Here is a 19750-nt window from a genome sequence, read left to right as displayed (position 1 = left end):
AAGAAACAGCCCACGTTTGATAATGAGAGTGAAATCAAATGGTTGAACAAACGTTGCATTTTTATTTTATTTAACTAGACAATTCAGTTCAGAACAAATTCTTATTTACAGTGACGGCTTACCCCAGCCAAACCCTAACCCGGACGACGCTGGGCCAATTGTGCGCCGCCCTATGGGACTCCCAATCACGGCCGGCTGTGATGCAGACTGGAATCGAACCAGGGTCTGTAGTAACGCCTCTGAGAACGCTGCGCCACTCGGGAGCCAAAATAGTGCCCAACATGGGCATACATACAGTACTATACAAAAACTGAACATGATTTTACCTCGAAGTCTTACTTACAGTTGTCCTGTTGAAAAACAAATGATAGTCCCACTAAGTGCGAACCAGATGGCATGGCGTATCGCTGCAGAATGCTGTGGTAGCCATGCTGGTTAAGAGGGCCTTGAAATCTAAATAAATCACCAAAAGTGTCAGCAGCAAAGCTCCCCCACACCATCACACCTCCTCCTCTATGCTTCACGGTGGGAACCATACATGCAGAGATCATCCGTTCACCTACTCTGCGTCTCACAAAGACAAGGCAGTTGGATCCAAAAATCGCAAATTTGGACTCATCAGACCAAAGGACAGATTTCCACCGATCTAATGTCCATTGCTCGTGTTTCTTGGCCCAAGCAAGTCTCTTCTTATTATTGGTGTCCTTTAGTAATGGTTTATTTGCAGCAATTTGACCATGAAGGCCTGATTCACACAGGCTCCTCTGAACAGTTGATGTTCAGATATGTCTGTATTTGAACTCTGTGAAGCATGTATTTGGGCTGCAATCTGAGGTGCAGTTAACACTAATGAACTTATCCTCTGCAGCAGAGGTAACTCTGTGTCTTCCTTTCCTGTGGCGGTCCTCATGAGAGACAGTTTCATCATAGCGTTTATTAATGGTTTTTGCGACTGCACTTGAAGAAACTTTCAAAGTTCTTGACATTTTCTGTTTTGACTGACCTTCAGGTCACAACATAACTGATTGGCTCAAATGCATTAAGAAGGAAAGAAATTCCACAAATTAACTTTTAACAAGGCACACCTGTTAATTGAAATGCATTCCAGGTGACTACATCATGAAGCTGGTTGAGAAAATGCCAAGAGTGAGCAAAGCTGTCATCAAGGCAAAGGGTGGCTACATTGAAGAATCTCAAATATAAAATATGTTTTGATTTGTTCAACACTTTTTTTTGGTTACTACATGATTCCATATGTGTTATTTCATGTCATTATTCTACAATGTAGAAAATAGTCTAAATAAAGAAAAACCCTTGAATGAGTAGGTGTGTTCAAACTTTTGACTGGTGCTATATATATAATGCCACCTACTGTGTGTAATGGACAGCGAGTTCGTCAGTAATGTGATCTTCATAGGGTCAAAAGCTTCAAGTTCCTCGGTGTACACATCACTGAGGATCTGAAATGCTCTCATTGAGCTTCTACAGATGCACCATTGAGAGCGTTCTGTCGGGCTGCATCACCGCCTGGTATGGCAACTGCTCCACCCTCAACCACATGGCTCTTCAGAGGGTGGTGCGTCAGCCCAATGCATCGTCGGGGCCACGCTACCAGCCCTCCAGGACATCTACAGCACCCAGTGTCAAAGGAAGAACAAGGAGATAATCAAGGACCTGTCACCCGATCCACAGACTGTTCACTAGGCTGCTGTCTGACAGATGGAAACAGTACAGCTGCATCAAAGCCAAGACCGAGAGACCTAAAAACAGCTTCTATTACCAAACCATCAGACTGTTGAACAGCTTCTATTACCAGGCCATCAGACTGTTGAACAGCCATCTCTAGCCATCTAACACGCACACGCACACGCACAAGCACGCACGCACGCACGCGCGCACACACACACACACACACTCACACAAACACTCACACAAACACGCACACAAACACGCACAGCCAATATTGCTGTCCCATGTTATAAAGACATTGAACCACTGGTCACTTCCCATTTCACACCGTGTATATTATTATAATATTTATTCTACTGTAGATTGAGTTTTAGTTACACTGTTTATACACTCCAACATAAGTGTATGTAAACTTCCGACTTCAACTGGATGTACGCAGGGGGAATTTACACAAGATAAACTAAGAATGATATGTACAACAGTAAATATATTAAAGTGAGCTATGTCAAGAATTCAGTATACAAATAAATATGCGGAGTCATTAAAACTCGTTTTTCAACCACCCCACAAATGTCTTGTTAACAAACTATAGTCACTGTATCACAATTCCAGTGGGTCAGAAGTTTACGTACACAAAGTTGACTGTGCCTTTAAACAGCTTGGAAAAGTCCAGAAAATGATGTCATGGCTTTAGAAGCTTCTGATAGGCTAGTTGACATCATTTGAGGCAATTGGAGGTGTACTTGTGGATGTATTTCAAGGCCTACCTTCAAACTCAGTGCCTCTTTGCTTGACATCATGGCAAAATCAAAAGAAATCAGCCAAGACCTCAGAAAACAATTGTAGACCTCCACAAGTCTGGGTCATCCTTGGGAGCAATTTCCAAACGCCTGAAGGTACCACATTCATCTGTACAAACAATAGTACGCAAGTATAAACACCATGGGACCAGGCAGCCGCCATACCGCTCAGGAAGGAGACGCATTCTGTCTCCTAGAGATGAACGTACTTTGGTGTGAAAAGTGCAAATCAATCCCAGAACAACAGCAAAGGACCTTGTGAACATGCTGGAGGAAACAGGTACAAAAGTCTCTCTATCCACAGTAAAACGAGTCCTATATCGACATAACCTGAAAGGCCGCTCAGCAAGGAAGAAGCCACTGCTCCAAAACCGCCACGAAAAAGCCAGACTATGGTTTGCAACTGCACATGGGGACAAAGATCGTACTTTTTGGAGAAATGTCCTCTGGTCTGATGAAACAAAAATAGAACTGTTTGGCCATAATGACCATCGTTATGTTTGGAGGAAAAAGGGGAAGGCTTGCAAGCCAAAGAACACCATCCCAACCGTGGAGCACGGGGGTGGCAGCGTCATGTTGTGGGGGGGGGCTTTGCTGCAGGAGGGACTGGTGCACTTCACAAAATAGATGGCATCATGAGGATGGAAAAGTATGTGGATATATTGAAGCAACATCTCAAGACATCAGTCAGGAAGTTAAAGCTTGGTCGCAAATGGGTCTTCCAAATGGACAATAACCCCAAGCATGTCATGTTTGCTCCCGCTCTTCCCTTCCCCTGGCGCTTGAGGGCGCCAGATTACCCTGCATCACACGCTCCTGCCATCCATCACCCACACCTGCCTTCTCTCGTCACTCGCATCAGCGTTAATGGACTCACCTGGACTCACTTATTACATGTTAATTTCCTCCCCTATATTTGTCTGTTCCCTTGCTCTGTTCCCTGCTGCTGCATTGATTGTTTCTTGTCTAAGTTTTTGTTTGCTGACGCTGTGCTTGTCTCGTTATATGTCCGTCATTTATTAAATGTTACTCCCCGTACCTGCTTCGTCTCTCCAGTGTCATTTTGCTTGACAAAGCATACTTCCAAAGTTGTGGCAAATGGCTTAAGGACAACAAAGTCAAGGTATTGGAGTTGCCACCACAAAGCCCTGACCTCAATCCTATAGAACATTTGTGGGCAGAACTGAAAAAGCGTGTGCAAGCAAGGAGGCCTACAAACCTGACTCAGTTACACCAGCTCTGTCAGGCGGAATGGGCCAGAATTGTAAACTTCTGACCCACTGGGAATGTAATGAAAGAAGTAAAAGCTGAAATAAGTCATTCTCTCTACTATTATTCTGACATTTCACATTCTTAAAATAAAGTGGTGATCCTAACTGATCTAAGAGAGGGAATTTTTACAAGGATGAAATGTCAGGAATTTGAAAACTGAGTTTAAATGTACTTGGCTAAGGTGTATGTAAACTTCCGACTTGATACTGTTACAGTGCTTAATTGGATTCGTCCTGCAGTTCTTGATTTCTTGGCTTTTTTGAATGACATTTAACTGGATTGTTAGGAGCTAGTAACATAAGCATTTTGTTGCACCGCTATTAACACCTGCTAAACTGTGTACGAGACCAATCAACTTTGATTTGATTTGATCTCTGGGGATGAAAGTGATCCTGTATCACGACTCAGGATATGACCCAGATGCAGACACAGGTGGATGGTTCGCTTCTCAGAATATATATTATGACAAAGGGGCAGGCAAAAGGACAGGTCGAGGGCAAGCAAAGGTTTGTAGTCCAAGGCAAAAAGGGACAAATGGCAGGCAGGCTCAGGGTCAGGGCAGGCAGAAAGGTCGGAACAGGGAGACTAGAAAACAAGAACTTGAGAACTGAAAACACACGGAAAACACACTGGGACGACATGACGGGACAAGACCAACTGGCAACAGACAGACAGAAAATGCAGGTATAAACACACAGGGGATAATGGGGAAAATAGGAGACACCTAGTAGGGGTTGAAGACAAACACAAGAGGTGAAACAGATAAGGGTGTGACGTCCTGAGAAATGAGACTTCCTGTATAAAGTCTCACTTCCTCCATCCCATATACTCATTGCCTTACATCTTTCTGATCAATTATCATATTTGACCTTTTCCACATCCCTATCTCTTTTCATGATAGTGTGACACAGAGTGAGGCTCTAGCTGCTAACAAAAAGGTTTCCCTGCCAAAAAGGTTTCCCTGCCAATGGACAGGGTAGGAAAACATGAAGGAAACGTCAAATAGTGACCTTTCAATTCATTCAGAACGGAGGGTGGCCAGTAACACCTACATATTTGAGAAACCAACTTTGAAAAAATAACTTGGGCTCATTTCTGTCACAACTGCAGCAAGATGCATAATCAATGTGCATTTTATGACAATATTTTATTAACTTAATTTCACAAAGTTTAATAATGAATTGTACTATTTCCAGGTCCACTATGTTTAGTTTTGCGAGGGTGCTGAGGCGACCGTTGAAAATCAGAGTGAGTGACTGCGTGGTCTACATTCAAATGAGCTATGAATTCCTCCGAATATCTAGAAAACGCTTGTGAAGGCTGATAACTCTGAAGAATATACAGTATGATTTTTATACATGGGCCTACTTTTAGCATGTCATTGATGCAGAAGTAATGTACCTGTCATCTATCCACTCAGAAACAGCAGTTCTCAAAGGCCTTTATGCTATTTTAACAGGCATTTAATCCCAGAGTGTTTAAATCAAGAGTACAGGACACTCAATTAAAATACATTTCTAAGCACCAACAATTACTCATCTATTTGAATAGCCATTATTCACCCGCATCCTTCACTCATCTCTCTGTTTCTTCACATTTTCCCATTCCTTCACAAACAGAGCTGTATACAGCAGTCGGCAAGTGGATTCCTATGGGAGCTGGCCTACGACAGCCAGCCTCTCTCTGCTCTACCAGACTGGGGTGGAATCCACTAATCGGCTTTTGCCAAACCTGATAAACCCTCGTTCAGCATCAGACCAGTTACCACGTGTCAGATTCCTGTGTCCCGTGTGAGGTGCATGGCCATGCAGAGACAGACATGAGACCGAGCCCATCGTCTTAGAGACCATCTCCACTGTCTGTCTCTGTGAGAGAGGCCGTGTGAGAGGCTGTGTCTGCGTGTGCTTAGCCTAGTTTGAGGAGGCAGCATCGGGCACTACAGCTGGTGTCTCCCTGAGAAACATTTGCATGGAATGGTCTTCATACACACTCTCAGTGTAGGGCCTCCTTGTCAGATACACACAAACAATGGGGCGGCAGGTAGCCTAGTGGTTAGAGCGTTGGACTTGTAACCGAAAGGTTGCAAGATCCAATCCCTGAGCTGACATGGTAAACATCTGTCGTTCTGCCCCTGAACAAGGCAGTTAACCTGTTCCTAGGCTATCATTGAAAACACACATTTGCTCTTAACTGACTTGCCTAGTTAAATAAAGGTCAAATAAAAACACCTTGAGCTGACTGTGTGTCACATTACATCTGTGCAGATGCTGCTAAGGTTACTGGCTACTAAGGAGTATGGATGCCTATTTTCAATTAACAGTCATTAAGATACACAACACATGCTGTATATGTACCGTATACAGATAGTGTATGTGTGTCTTAGGGCGTAGCAGAGAAGCGTTGTAGATCAACTGGCAAGAGGATTTTTTTAAATTCCAATTTCAGACTGATTAATATCAACAACACGGTTGGCTCTAAACTGTGTTGCAATCTTGATAAATAACACTCCATATTGTCTTAAATCAAGAGGGGCCATTTAAAAAACTCAAGTCATTATTAGAGTTACTCTCATTATCGCTGCATGGCTTATACTTTTTAACCGCCCCTCTTTATAGAGGAATTAAATCATGGCTTAGCTGAAGTGCACATTGAATCATTATACCTGTTGTGAGAGGGGCTGGCAGGAATGTATATGCGGAGGTGGCTGCTCTGACTTAGATAAGAAAATAGGTCGACAAAAAACCTTGACGACAAAAGATCTGAAAGTCTTACACAATAACAGTGTGCCAACACATAGACACTCCCAATTCTCAGATTTACTGAAGGAAACGTCTATCTTGGAGGTGTTGGATTACAACCACTTTGCATAGTTAGCGTAGGTGCCAAAATGTTAACTTGTCTATACACTGCCTGCTTTACACTATTTCATGTTTAATTGTTCAAATGAACAATGGAAAATATCTCCTCAAACGAGGAGTAAAAAATGAAATAGACAGTATTGTATGGCACATGAACAGAAGGGGGGCACCAAGGCCCTGGCAGCCATTTTAGAGAGCATGCCAGCCTCCTTATGGGTATGTGCCATCCACATTATGTGTGCCAGGGCTGGGAGCTCACAGACATGTGTAGATGCAAGGACCCTGTGCCCTGTGGGCAGCACTGCTGCAGGACAAAAGCAGACTACAGACTACAACCTACATAGAACAACATGTTCCTGTAATGTTCCCTTCCTACTGTATTAGAAACCTCCATTGACCTGCATTTTTACTGTGGATTTGGTTAAGATCGTAGTGCTGTTGACATTGAAATACTTTCTCAGCATTTTTTTTGTCTGTCATGTAAGGTATTAAATATATGTTTATTTCTCAGGTTGAATGACGTCAGCCTTCCGTTAGACATGTTGGACACATTGAATAGAACATGTTGAGGACTTACAGATATGGAGATGTATGATTTGGTTGAGTCATACTGGACAATATTTAGTACATCCTAGCCAGAAACAAATTCTCTGTACCTACGTACAGATTGAATGACATGCTTAACTCAGTCACTGATGGCTCCTTATCGGTCACAAAGTGTCTCACAGTGTGAAAGATTTGCGGGTCGTGTTTGTTGGATAAACATTATTCAAAACAGTTCTCTGATCTCTGCAGTCTATAGTCCCACTGTCAGTGTCATTATTCAGTCAAGGTGGCTTTGTGACGTCCCTCCCCAGTTAGACCTTGGTGTTAAAAAACCGTCATCCTCATCTCCCCCCCATTCCTCAAACCCTCTCTCTCTCTAGTTTTTTCTCTACCTCTCCTTTGTGCGCTCTCTTTTACTCTCTTCCGTACTCCCTTTCTACTATCTTGATCTTTCTCTGTCTGACTCTCTCTCATTCTCACTGCCCCTCCTCCCCTACAGTACAGTACGTCTGAACCTCCCAGTAGTTTGAGGCAGTGTGGCTAGACTAGTCTGAGGAGTGTTCTCGTCGTCATTGCCCCTTATGACCTCCACGTTCCCTCTGGCACCGGGTCAATTATTCACCACACCTGTGTCCCTTGTGGGTCTCCCTGACAACCAGCAGCAGCCAGAAAAAAATGAGTCTATTACCATGGCGATGCCAGGTGATGGATTTCCTGTTTGCCAGTTTAGTGCAGGTAGAACCAAGGGAAGCCATCAAAGATGACCTTCACAGCTAAGGCACCATTTCCAACAACTCTCTCTGCAGACTCCCAGGAGAAGAGAGGAGAGAACAAAAGAAAGGAAAGAGAAAGAGAGGAATGAAATCCATGTCGGACTTGTTTGTTGTGTTTGATGGTATGATGTTGTGAATTCAGCAAGCCTCGACGACCTTCAGCTGTGTGATACCGATTTTTTTCCCGCTTCTGCATTACCCTGTGGACTACCGCAGCTGTGATGATGTGCTCTGTCTATTAGCCTGTTAGAAATGGATCGCACTGTGCTTTTGTGAGACTGCCGCTTTATCTGTGGAGAGACGAACTTGTCGGTTGACATTCAACAACGACCGTACATCCATTGAATGGACGTCACGGTATGGTGTGGTAGGACAGAGAGGTCTGTGTCTCGAAGGTCTTGACTGAGAGACGCACCAGAATTGAAAGTTTACATACAAGCTTTACTCGTTTTTACTGATGACATGGGGTTTTCATCTGAATTGTATTATTTCACTAAACGACTGCATTACTAATACAATCACACCAGTACAATAGATGGAACATTTTGATCCTGAAACCTTGCACCTTTCGTGCCACATTGTCCGTACCCACTAGTGAGGTGGCATCTGTAGTGCTCAAGGCAGGATGGCGCCCATGCAGGGTAGCACCAACCCAAGCTGTCAGCCCTGCTGTCTCCTGATACAGTCGATGGTTGCACCACACCCTGCAAACCACATGCAGCCAGCACTCCAGGTCAACAGACATGGTCAATACATGTGGTCAGCACATGTGGTCAAGACACACGGTCAGTGCACTATTCCACCGCATGCAAAAACATGGACCTACTGACCTAACTGCAAGCAAAGGTAGTTATTGAGTGGCTTACCCCAATGTGGCCCGGACCTACTCCTGCTCTCCCTGTGCCACGCCTGTGCAGTGGTGGTGGGCTTGTGTGTGTGTGTGTGTGTGTGTGTGTGTGTGTGTGTGTGTGTGTGTGTGTGTGTGTGTGTGTGTGTGTGTGTGTGTGTGTGTGTGTGTGTGTGTGTGTGTGTGTGTGTGTGTGTGTGTGTGTGTGTGTGTGTGTGTGTGTGTGTGTGTGTGTGTGCGCGCGCGCGTGTCTGCGGGTGTCTGTGGGTGAGTGTGCGTGTGCACGCATGCGTACGTGTGTGTGCGTTCAAGCATGTGTGGGCGGGAGGAAAGTTGGCTACATTTTATAGGGACAGGTGAGGTATCCAGTGGGGCCAGGCAGTTTTTTGGATCTCCCTCTCCTTCCCTCCTCATCTCCTCTGCTGTCCAAAAGGCTTTCTGTACCGTTGGACGGTTGATGAGTCTGTCTTAATACCAGCGTGTGTCAGCTGTCCTCAGCATGCAGAGGCACTGAACTGTACAGCTCCAGTCTGCTGCTCCTCCTCTCCTCAGTCCCACTAGCTCCCAGGCCAAACCGCCACTGGCACACACACACAAGCCCGCCACAATACCACAGGCCTGGCACAGACCAGGACAGGGTCCAGGCCGCCACACAACTCAGCCTCAGTCAGTCATCCTGTACTCGCTTTTGTTACAAAATAAGTCTGGCTGATTAGTTTCTCTCTCTTCCGAAGATGAAGCCGCTGAATAGATAGAGAGAGAGACAGAGACCTCCTTGGTTGGTTTGATTATAGTACATTACATTACATTCAATTATGTGATTATATATACATGCTGAAGGTCTGGTAGTGGAGCTAACAGTATGTGCTTGGTGTTGTCATATATATATCATCGTAGGTAGCTGTCATTTTCTCACTGGGTATAGTCAATACATGCATATGCACATGGTCATTCATACAATTGACAGTGAATGAATGTACTGATAAGAGACCTGAATAGAAAGATGGCAGACACACACCAGACACACACTAGACACACACTAGACATCTGTTATCCTCTAATCTTGCAGAGTTAATGATGTGTAATTTGAGTCTGTGACATGATGTGTCCATTAATGAGACGGTAAGCATACGCACTCCCCCTACATGTCCGTCATTAATCCCATGGACCAAAGTGAGGTGGTTGGTGGTTGAGTGGAGCAGGGGAGATGGGTGGGGGGGAGTCTGTTTCTCCCTCACCAGTCACCTCTAGTCAACATCTCTGTCTGCCCCCACCTCCACAATCTTTACCCTGGCATATTCTACTATGAACAGCCCAATAATTGCTATTGACACAAAGTAACGACAAACTATGAGCAGAGGTCCCTGCTGTCCAAACCCATGACCACTGCTCCAATCACCAGTCAGCTCCAATCACCCTTGAAGTATCAGAACCTCAGTGGTCTAAAGCTGTTACTGTAGCCCCACAGCACCAAGCGTATTACAGTGAGTAAAGAGATATCTGTGACGATTCTCACACTGTCTGTCCTCTGCTGCCCCTAGTGGTGGTGTCAGCAGATATCTCTCTCACATTCTGAGTATCACATTGCATGGGTCCACTCTAATATTAGGAGTATTCTTGGTCCCCAGATGTTGTTTATTGCCAGATGCTGAGATGTCTTTCTACCGTTAGAGCTATTGTTACTAGAAAGGTCACTCTTATACCGATAACAAAAGTTAACTCTTGTCATTAGTGTTTGGGAGCACAGGAGGTTGGTGGTACCTTAATTAGTTGGTGGTACCTCATGTTAGTGGAATGGTATCAGCCTCCTGTGTTTGGGAAACAGCATATACAGGGCTGGTCATGGCTGCTCTGCCGCCCTAGGCGAGACGAAACAATTGTCTCCCCCAGCAAAACTAGAATAGTCCCAGTAAGCAAAATGACGTTGAAAAGACGTCTAAAATACGTATTTTCCAGACGTTGAAGTTAGGTTAAATTTAGGTTCTGAATGAAAGGTGAAAATACGTATTTTCTGGACTTTGAAATCAGGTACATTTTCGGGTTCTGAATGAAAGTTGAAAAGACATAATTTGAAATTGAATTTTAGGAAGGCTCATCTATGTGGTAGACCTACCGTATGTAAAACACACAAATAAAGACGTCCGGTCCAGACAGGACAAAAAAAAAGACGTCCAAAAGATGTTGGCGTTGGTCCGCGCTTCCTGGGGAGTGGCCTACTGTTTCGGCCTGAAATTGAATTTTATGAACGTCCATCCATATGGTAAACCCACCATTTGTAAAACAGGCCATTGCATTGGCTTTATTAGTCCTGATTCCTCTGACTAATCAATTTGGCTATTTAAACTCTGAATATCACCTACCCAACTTTATCAGGAGTTATCCTTAGCGTATTTGCAATCTGTTTACACAGCGAGAAATGCAGAAGTATTTTCTTTTTCGCTATGATCATCTCGTAAAACAGTTATGGATTCAAACTTGAAACCACTGGTCATGACAATTTAGCCCATGGGATGAAACTCCTGGACAGCAGTTGTGAGAAGCCTGATTGTCCATTCCGTATTGTCCATTTTACTTTGACCTGTCCTGTTTTTAGGACATGTTGTTTGTTAACATGTCAGCACATTTTTTATTTGATTGGGCACCATTTAGGTTAGGCTATTTGATCTGAGAATCCTGCATGATGTAAAACGTTTCCATCTCATCACATTGTCATACATTTTATCTCCAGCCTGTAGGCTACAGAAAAGGCCACGTACTCTTTCTACCATATCCTACAGTATATCTGCTACATCGATGCCGCAGCGATACGTCTCTCCAACAGCACCCTGGAGAGGCGCGCTGGGAATGGACAAGATAAATATTCAGGATCCCTGCCTTTGACAAACTGGGCACTTCTTATCACAGGGCGGCATCAGCGCTCACCTAAAAATCCCATATGCCACTGGTTGAAAGAAATTGTCATTGTTTTTGGGCAGAATTATGTGAGGTTGTATGTGCTGTTGTTGGAGGTGTGTTTTGGTCAGTTTAGCTCAGATAATGCCTCCCTCGTCAATCTGCCACCCTAGGCGGCTCTGAACGTATGTGTGTTGTACATCTGTGTTGTATGTCTACATCTGCACTAAGATTAAGTTTTCATAAATCCTATTGTTGTAGACTCATCTCCTGGTATTGTAATGAAGCTGTCTACAGACATTTAAACAGGTGTAGATGGGTAACCTTTCATGTAAGTCTGCCTGGCTAATAATGGCAACAGTCTAACGACAGATCATGTAGGAAAAGGTCAGATTACAGTGAGACAGACTATTCTAGTCTTGATATTTACTCAAATCAAATCAAATCAAATTGTATTTGTCACATGCGCCGAATGCAACAGGTGTAGATCTTACAGTGAAATGCTTACTTACAAGCCCTTAAGCAACAATGCAGTTTAAGAAAATACCTAAACAAAATGTAATAGATAAGAAAAACAAATAATTAGGGAGCAGCAGTAAATAACAATAACGGGGCTATATACAGGGGGTACCGGTTCAGAGTCAATGTGTCAATGTGCGGGGGCACCGGTGTCGAGGTAATTGAGGTAATTATGTACATGCAGGCCATGTTATTAACGTATGCATAGATAATAACTGAGAGTAGCAGCAGCGTGGGGGGGGCGTGGGGGGGGGGGGGGTGCAAATAGTCTGTTCAGGAGTCTTATGACTTGGGGGTAGAAGCTGTTTAGAAGCTTCTTGGACCTAGACATGGAGCTCCGGTACCGCTTGCTGTGTGGTAGCAGAGAGAACAGTCTATGACTAGGGTGGCTGGAGTCTTTGACAATTTTTAGGCCCTTCCTCTGACACCGCCTGGTATGGAGGTCCTGGATGGCAGGAATCTTGGCCCTGGTGATGTACTGGGCCGTACGCACTGCCTTGCGGTCGGAGGCCAAGCAGTTGCCATACCAGGCAGTGATGCAACACGTCAGGATGCTCTCGATGATGCAGCTGTAAAACCTTTTGAGGATCTGAGGACCCATGCCAAATCTTTTCAGTCTCCTGAGGGGGAATAGGTTTTGTCCTGCCCTCTTCATGTCTATCTTGGTGTACTTGGTCCATGTTGGTGATGTGAACGCCAAGGAACTTGAAGCTCTCAACCTGCTCCACTACAGCCCCATCGATGAGAATGGGGGGCATGCTCAGTCCTCCTTTTCCTGTAGTCCACAATCATCTCCTTTGTCTTGATCACATTGAGGAAGAGGTTGTTGTCCTCTGACCTCCTCCCTATAGGCTGTCTCATCGTTGTTGGTGATAAGGCCTATAACTGTTGTGTCATCAGCAAACTTAATGATGGTGTTGGAGTTGTGCCTGGCCGTGCAGTCATATGCGTAAACAGGGAGTACAGGAGGGGACTGAGCACACACCCCTGAGGGGCCCCCGTGTTGAGGATCAGCGTGGCGGATGTGTTGTTACCTACCCTTACCACCTGGGGGCGTCCCGTCAGGAAGTCTAGAATCCAGTTGCAGAGGGAGGTATTTAGTCCCAGGGTCCTTAGCTTAGTGATGAGCTTTGAGGGCACTATGGTGTTGAACGCTGAGCTATAGTCAATGAATAGCATTCTCACATAGGTGTTCCTTTTGTCCAGGTGGGAAAGGGCAGTGTGGAGTGCAATAGGGATTGCATCATCTTTGGATCTGTTGGTGCGGTATGCAAATTGGAGTAGGTCTAGGGTTTCTGGGATAATAGTGTTGATGTGAGCCATGACCAGCCTTTCAAAGCATTTCATGTCTACAGACGTGAGTGCTTGGGCACAGGAACTATGGTGGTCTGCTTGAAACATGTTGGTATTACAGACTCAGACAGCGAGAGGTTGAAAATGTCAGTGAAGACACTTGCAAGTTGGTCAGCGCATGCTCGCAGTACACATCCTGGTAATCTGTCTGGCCCAACGGCCTTGTGAATGTTGACCTGTTTAAAGGTCTTACTCACATCGGCTGCAGAGAGCGTGATCACATATTCATCCGGACCAGCTGATGCTCTCATTGCATGTTTCAGTGTTACTTGCCTCGAAGCGAGCATAGAAGTTATTTAGCTCGTCTGGTAGGCTCGTGTCACTGGGCAGCTCTCGGTTGTGCTTGCCTTTGTAGTCTGTAATAGTTTGCAAGCCCTGCCACATCTGACAAGCATCAGAGCCGGTGTAGAACGATTCGGTCTTTGTCCTGTATTGATGCTTTGCCTGTTTGATGGTTCGTCGGAGGGCATAGCGAGATTTCTTATAAGCTTCCGGGTTAGAGTCCCGCTCCTTGAAAGCGGCAGCTCTACCCTTTAGCTCGGTGTAAATGTATCCTGTAATCCATGGCTTCTGGTTGGGGTATGTACGTACAGTCACTGTGGGGACAACATCCTCGATGCACTCATTGATAAAGCCAGTGACTGATGTGTTGCATTCCTCAATGCCATCAGAAGAATCTTGGAACATATTCCAGTCTGTGCTAGCGCAACAGTCCTGTAGTTTAGCATCTGCTTCATCTGACCACTTTTTTATAGACCGAGTCACTGGTGGTTCCTGCTTCAATTTTTGCTTGTAAGCAGGAATCAGGAGGATAGAGTTATGGTCAGATTTGCCAAATGGAGGGCGAGGGAGAGCTTTGTACTCGTCTCTGTGTGTGGAGTAAATGTGTTCTACCATTTTTTTCCCTCTGGTTGCACATTTAACATGCTGATAGAAATTCGGGAGAACTGATTTAAGTTTCCCTGCATTAAAGTCACAGGCCACCAGGAGCGTCGCCTCTGGATGAGCATTTTCCTGTTTGCTTATGGCGGAATACAGCTAATTGAGTGCGGTTTTAGTGCCACCTTTGCTCTGTGGTGGTATGTAGACAGCTACGAAAAATACAGATGAAAACTCTCTAGGTAGATAGTGGGGTCTACAGCTTATCATGAGCTACTCAGGCGAGCAAAACTTTGAGGCTTCCTTAGATATCGTGCACCAGCTGTTGTTTGCATAAATTCATAGGCCCCCGCCCCGTGTCTTACCAGAAGCTGCTGTTCTGTCTTGCCATTAGACAACACACAGTGTTGAAACCAGTAGCCTGATGCAAGTCACCCAAGACCAGGGTGAGTAGTACCTCGACAGAGAGTCTCAGTAGAAAGTCTCAGTAGAAAATAACTGTACTATAAAAGATGGGCAAGATATTTCGGTTTAATGTTTATTTTTTATTTTTATTTTACCGTTATTTTACCAGGTAAGTTGACTGAGAACACGTTCTCATTTGCAGCAACGACCTGGGGAATAGTTACAGGGGGAGAGGAGGGGGATGAATGAGCCAATTGTAAATGTACTTTGGTTTATGTATGAGAGGGAATACCAAAAGTTTAAAAGCCTCGAACAAAAACGAACATGAAAAGGGTTTCAAGGGTGTGTATTAAAAAAGGGAGAGAAAACCCAACCAGAGCACATTGTGACCTACAGACAGACCCCCATGTACCCATTTAGACGAGAGAACATTCGAACATTCAAACAATAGAACAAAATACTTACATTTACTGATTTAGACTAAACGGACTACAATTTAGACAACATGTATGCACTAAAATAACAATTGAATTATAGTTGAATTTCACATTATCTTTGATTAATTATTAAGTTGCTATTTTCTCTTAATGCCCCCAACAGTGGTGGATTATGGACCAAAACTATTTGAGGCCTGCTTTCATTAATCCATACAGGACCCGGGGCGTCTCCCTCTCCCTCTGAGAGAGTACCCACCCTGCCTTTGCCCACATCAGGGATGGAGAACAAGACTGATGGCAGGAGGGATGGAAGGAGGAGGGAGAAGGAGGCGGATAGAACAGGAGAAGGCCAATTTGTGTGTTAGCCCCTGCAGCAGGACAGGCAGGCACTTAATTCAGTGGAAGCGCATCATTATACGCACCATTTACCAGATGCTCATTTAACATGCAATAATTAGATCACTCAGTTTGGGGAGAAAAGGAGTGAAGAAGTGGGCTACTTAGATGGAGTCCCTTTTCCATAATATTATCTAGCCCCCACAGGGGCGATTGTCAAAACTGTTTGAGGGATGATTTATTTGGAGGGGGAAAAAAGGTAATGTATGCACTATGCTATTTGTGTTTTGGGTCTTTGTTTTCCGTTGTCTACATTTGATCTCTGAGATTGCTTTAGAATGAAGTTTGAACAGTGTGTTTTTATCTGATCTCTACAGTACAAACTAATTGCAGTACTCCTTGTCCTTCTTTGACCTCTTTCTACGAACATTTCTTATAACATGTATTTTTTACAACAGTATCCATTTACCTTTTATACTTTCAATCTTGAGATTGCTGTAGTTATATAAAATGCTACTTTGGAGCAAGAACGTCATAATGGCATTATTATTGACTTCATATTGTTCCTAATAAATGGAAAAACATTCCATCTCTTCATGAAGGTTTCAATCTCAGTCCACATCTAAATGGCCTAACATCCTTGCCCTAATGTTTACTTACTAACTCCATCATGAAGCACACTGCTTGAGACTTCCACACACTCACAGTAGGGCTCTTACTTGAGAATACCAGTAAACTAAATTCCATTTCATCTGTTCAGTTTTATGTCATCCATTTCATATGAAATATAGTTTCTTCAGAGTTTCACTCCATGTCACCCAGTCAGTCCAGAGACAGACGTTGGGTCTACGGAACCTCTAGACCCCCTGTGAAGTGGAACCAAAGCCTTGCTGACCTCTATCTCCAGAAGCAGATGTTGCCATGCCTTCGCTGAACATCCTATGCCTTTAGTAGAGCCTTTATGGAGATGTTAACGGAGTAATTTATGGAAGATATAAAAATGAAACAGGTCATCAAGAGTCCTCCAGCTTTCTCTCCAGCAGAGCCCAGTGTGTGTGCTGGCCTGTGCCTTGCTCCATTCAGCCGAGAGGAGAGGAGCCATTAAACCCTAGTGCAATGGGTAGGGTTGGAGGAGAGGAGAGAAGGAGAGGAGAGGAGTCATTAAACCCTAGTGCCTTGGGTACAGTTGGAGGAGAGGAGAAAAGGAGAGGAGAGTGATGCACGTGAGGGGGTTAATGGGTTGAGGAAGACATGGTTCAAGGTGCATTTATACTTTATGGTCCTAACAATGTCCCAGCATCAATGTCCTCATATGCTGCATAGAGATACAATGTAGTGCTTCTGGTTTAGTAATGTTTGGTGCATTTGTGTTAACGATCTACTTACTCAAACACAGAAAGGTGTACTGTTCTGTATAGTATCCTCCGTGCGCCCAGGTGGTGTACTGTGCAAAACTGCGCTGATGAAATGATGCTAATGTATGTTTGATGGCCCATAGCTTACCCCCTCTGTATTGAGTGTAGAAATGGACCAAGTTGTGCACCAGAAAGGCTCAAATGGAGGGAAAGTGGACCCTATGAACCTGTCTCCTGGCCCTAGCTATATTCTCCTCTATTAAAATTGGAAAGTACCCCTTCTGTCTCAATTGCATGGTACAACACCACTGGAACAATAGGAAAGGGGATCTCTTAGTGCCCTAGCACCCAGCGGACCTGAGATTGGCCTGCAGTTTGGTTTATGTTTGCCATTATATGTGACTGGCTATTTACACCAATTGCTATGTCTTTTAAACTTAGCAAATAAAAGGGACATTGTCTGTAATATCTGCATCTCTTTATTATGGTACTTGTAGATTGACACTTGGGATCGCTTCTGGGATATTTCATTTTGTTGGGAATTTTGGTTTATCGTTTTATGCTAACAAATTAGCATTGCATGATTCATTTGTTATTATGCCTGTGTGATGGTTTCTATTACCCAGAAGCCTTGCTGGGACCATAGCTGGGACCATAACGGAGCACTGTCATCAGGAGTGACAGGAAGGTAGCCACTGATTCACTTAGAAATAGAAGGCCCATTTTGTGAGTAATGCTTAGAAATGGAAGGCCCATTTTGTGAGTAATGCAGTCATTGTCATATTCATTAGCTGTGTCAGCGATAGATGATATAGCCATCTAATAACACAAAGAGCTTTTTTATTCCTGTGTCACTGGGATTGGCAGCCTCTGATTGGCTGGTTAGCCCGTTTTGGTCTGCAGATAAAATTAAACTACCCTCGACCATAATTTATAAATGCAATTTCGCATGACAGTCGCAAGCCCATATTTGATGCCAGTTTTGAGCCATGTCTATGTGTGTTCGCCCCAGTGTGTGTGCAGAATAATTTACACAACATTTACAAAAATAGAGGATTTTTAAAGTGTTTATTCCCCTCCATATTTCTCTTTTGAACAATAAGCCCTAAAACACTGCAATCTGATTATAATTCTCCCTCTGTTGTATTGTACACACTAGTAACTAACCACTCCCAGTCATATTGATCTAAACAAAGACAAAAGGCATGCAGTATAGATATTGATTACCTGTCTCACCTATTAGTCAGAAGACATCAGTTGTCAAGGTCAGCTGCATAAACAAGTGCCTACTAGCCCCTCCCCTCGGCCGCACGCTCCACTCCAGCCACTCTCCCTGACCACTTAAGGCAAACATTAGCCGGACACTAATCAAATCCAGAGTTAGTTTTACCATTGGTTCTGGCTTTTAGCAACGATTCATATGAATCGATGAACACTGTCTATATACCCAATAGTCTTGGCAGTAACGCAGTCAATGGGCGGCCTGCTTATTCTGCAACTTCTGACACACACGAAAAGCATTGTCCATTGGGGAAAACAAACAAGAATGCACACATTTATTCTGCACTGCCAAATCTCGTGTTATTATATTGCCTCAACGGTGATGTTCACAATGTGTGTCTATTTTCCAGTATTTGACCTTTTGTTCTTGTCGAGGCTGCCTGAGGGTATTGCTTCATATAGCACAGGTACATCAGTAGAGACTTAGTTGAGGAGGGGGCTCTACTGACTTCTAAAGGGAAGCTGCTGAATCATGTGCGGATGGAGTGGGAATCTGGGGATGATGTGAGGAGCTGAGGCCTCCCTGCTCTGGGCGCAGAGTGACACGTCCTGTGTGATCCATTCGATTTATGAGAAATTTGGTCCGAAATCAAAGAGGAGGAAATTGGCCGGAATATGTGCGAGGCAGAACATCCATTTATCATCTCCAGATAAAATATAATCTCTCCGGCTAGATGTGATTTCAAAGGCACATTGATGGCTAGCAGGGCTGGCCAGAGAGGCTGTGCACAGTGTGTGTCTAAAAGCAGGGGCCATGGTATTACTATGTTATGATGCTACGATGTGATGTCATCTCAGGTAAGAATTTTGTCAAGACATCTGTATGTGCCTTAATCAATTTTCGTTACGTAAAGAGACATTATATGTAAATATAGTTACATTGCTGCTTTTCAAGAATTTGAGTAAGATATGATGAGAATATGTGCCAGCTGTCAGAACATTGTTCTAATATCTAGAATGTTTCTCAATGGCAGTTATCCTTCCAACAACTTCTGAGATAATAAATCCTAAGGGTGCTATATTGGCAACTATCTAAGCACATGAAATGAAAAATAATGTGATTTGAATGACTCTGACATTAACATGATGGCTTAGAACAAGGTGTGAAAGTCTGTTTTGTACTTTGGGCCCCCTTACTGAGATCCGCCTCCTTGGCCAAAGGGTTCCCATTACCTAAATCAGCTCCATTAGCCTTTCTCTGTGGGGACCGCCGGGCTGCCTGAACCAAACCCACAAAACCCGCTCGCACACTTGGAAACAGCTTTCATAACGCCATCTCTCTATTGCCCTCCAGTTTTCTTTCTGATTTACATACAAATTGATCTTGAGGTAAATCAGATGTCATTTTTCTCCAGGTCACGGTGGGAACACGCTGAGATAATGAAATCAGGGTCCGATGAGTGCTATGCTACCACGGCGACCAGATGGGTCTCTCTGTTAATGTGTTTTTGTGAGTGTGTGTGTGTGTGTGTGTGTGTGTGTGTGTGTGTGTGTGTGTGTGTGTGTGT

This window comes from Salvelinus alpinus, chromosome 18 (assembly GCF_045679555.1).
Source record: "Salvelinus alpinus chromosome 18, SLU_Salpinus.1, whole genome shotgun sequence".
Classification (NCBI taxonomy): Eukaryota; Metazoa; Chordata; class Actinopteri; order Salmoniformes; family Salmonidae; genus Salvelinus; species Salvelinus alpinus.
This window is presented reverse-complemented; position numbering follows the sequence as displayed.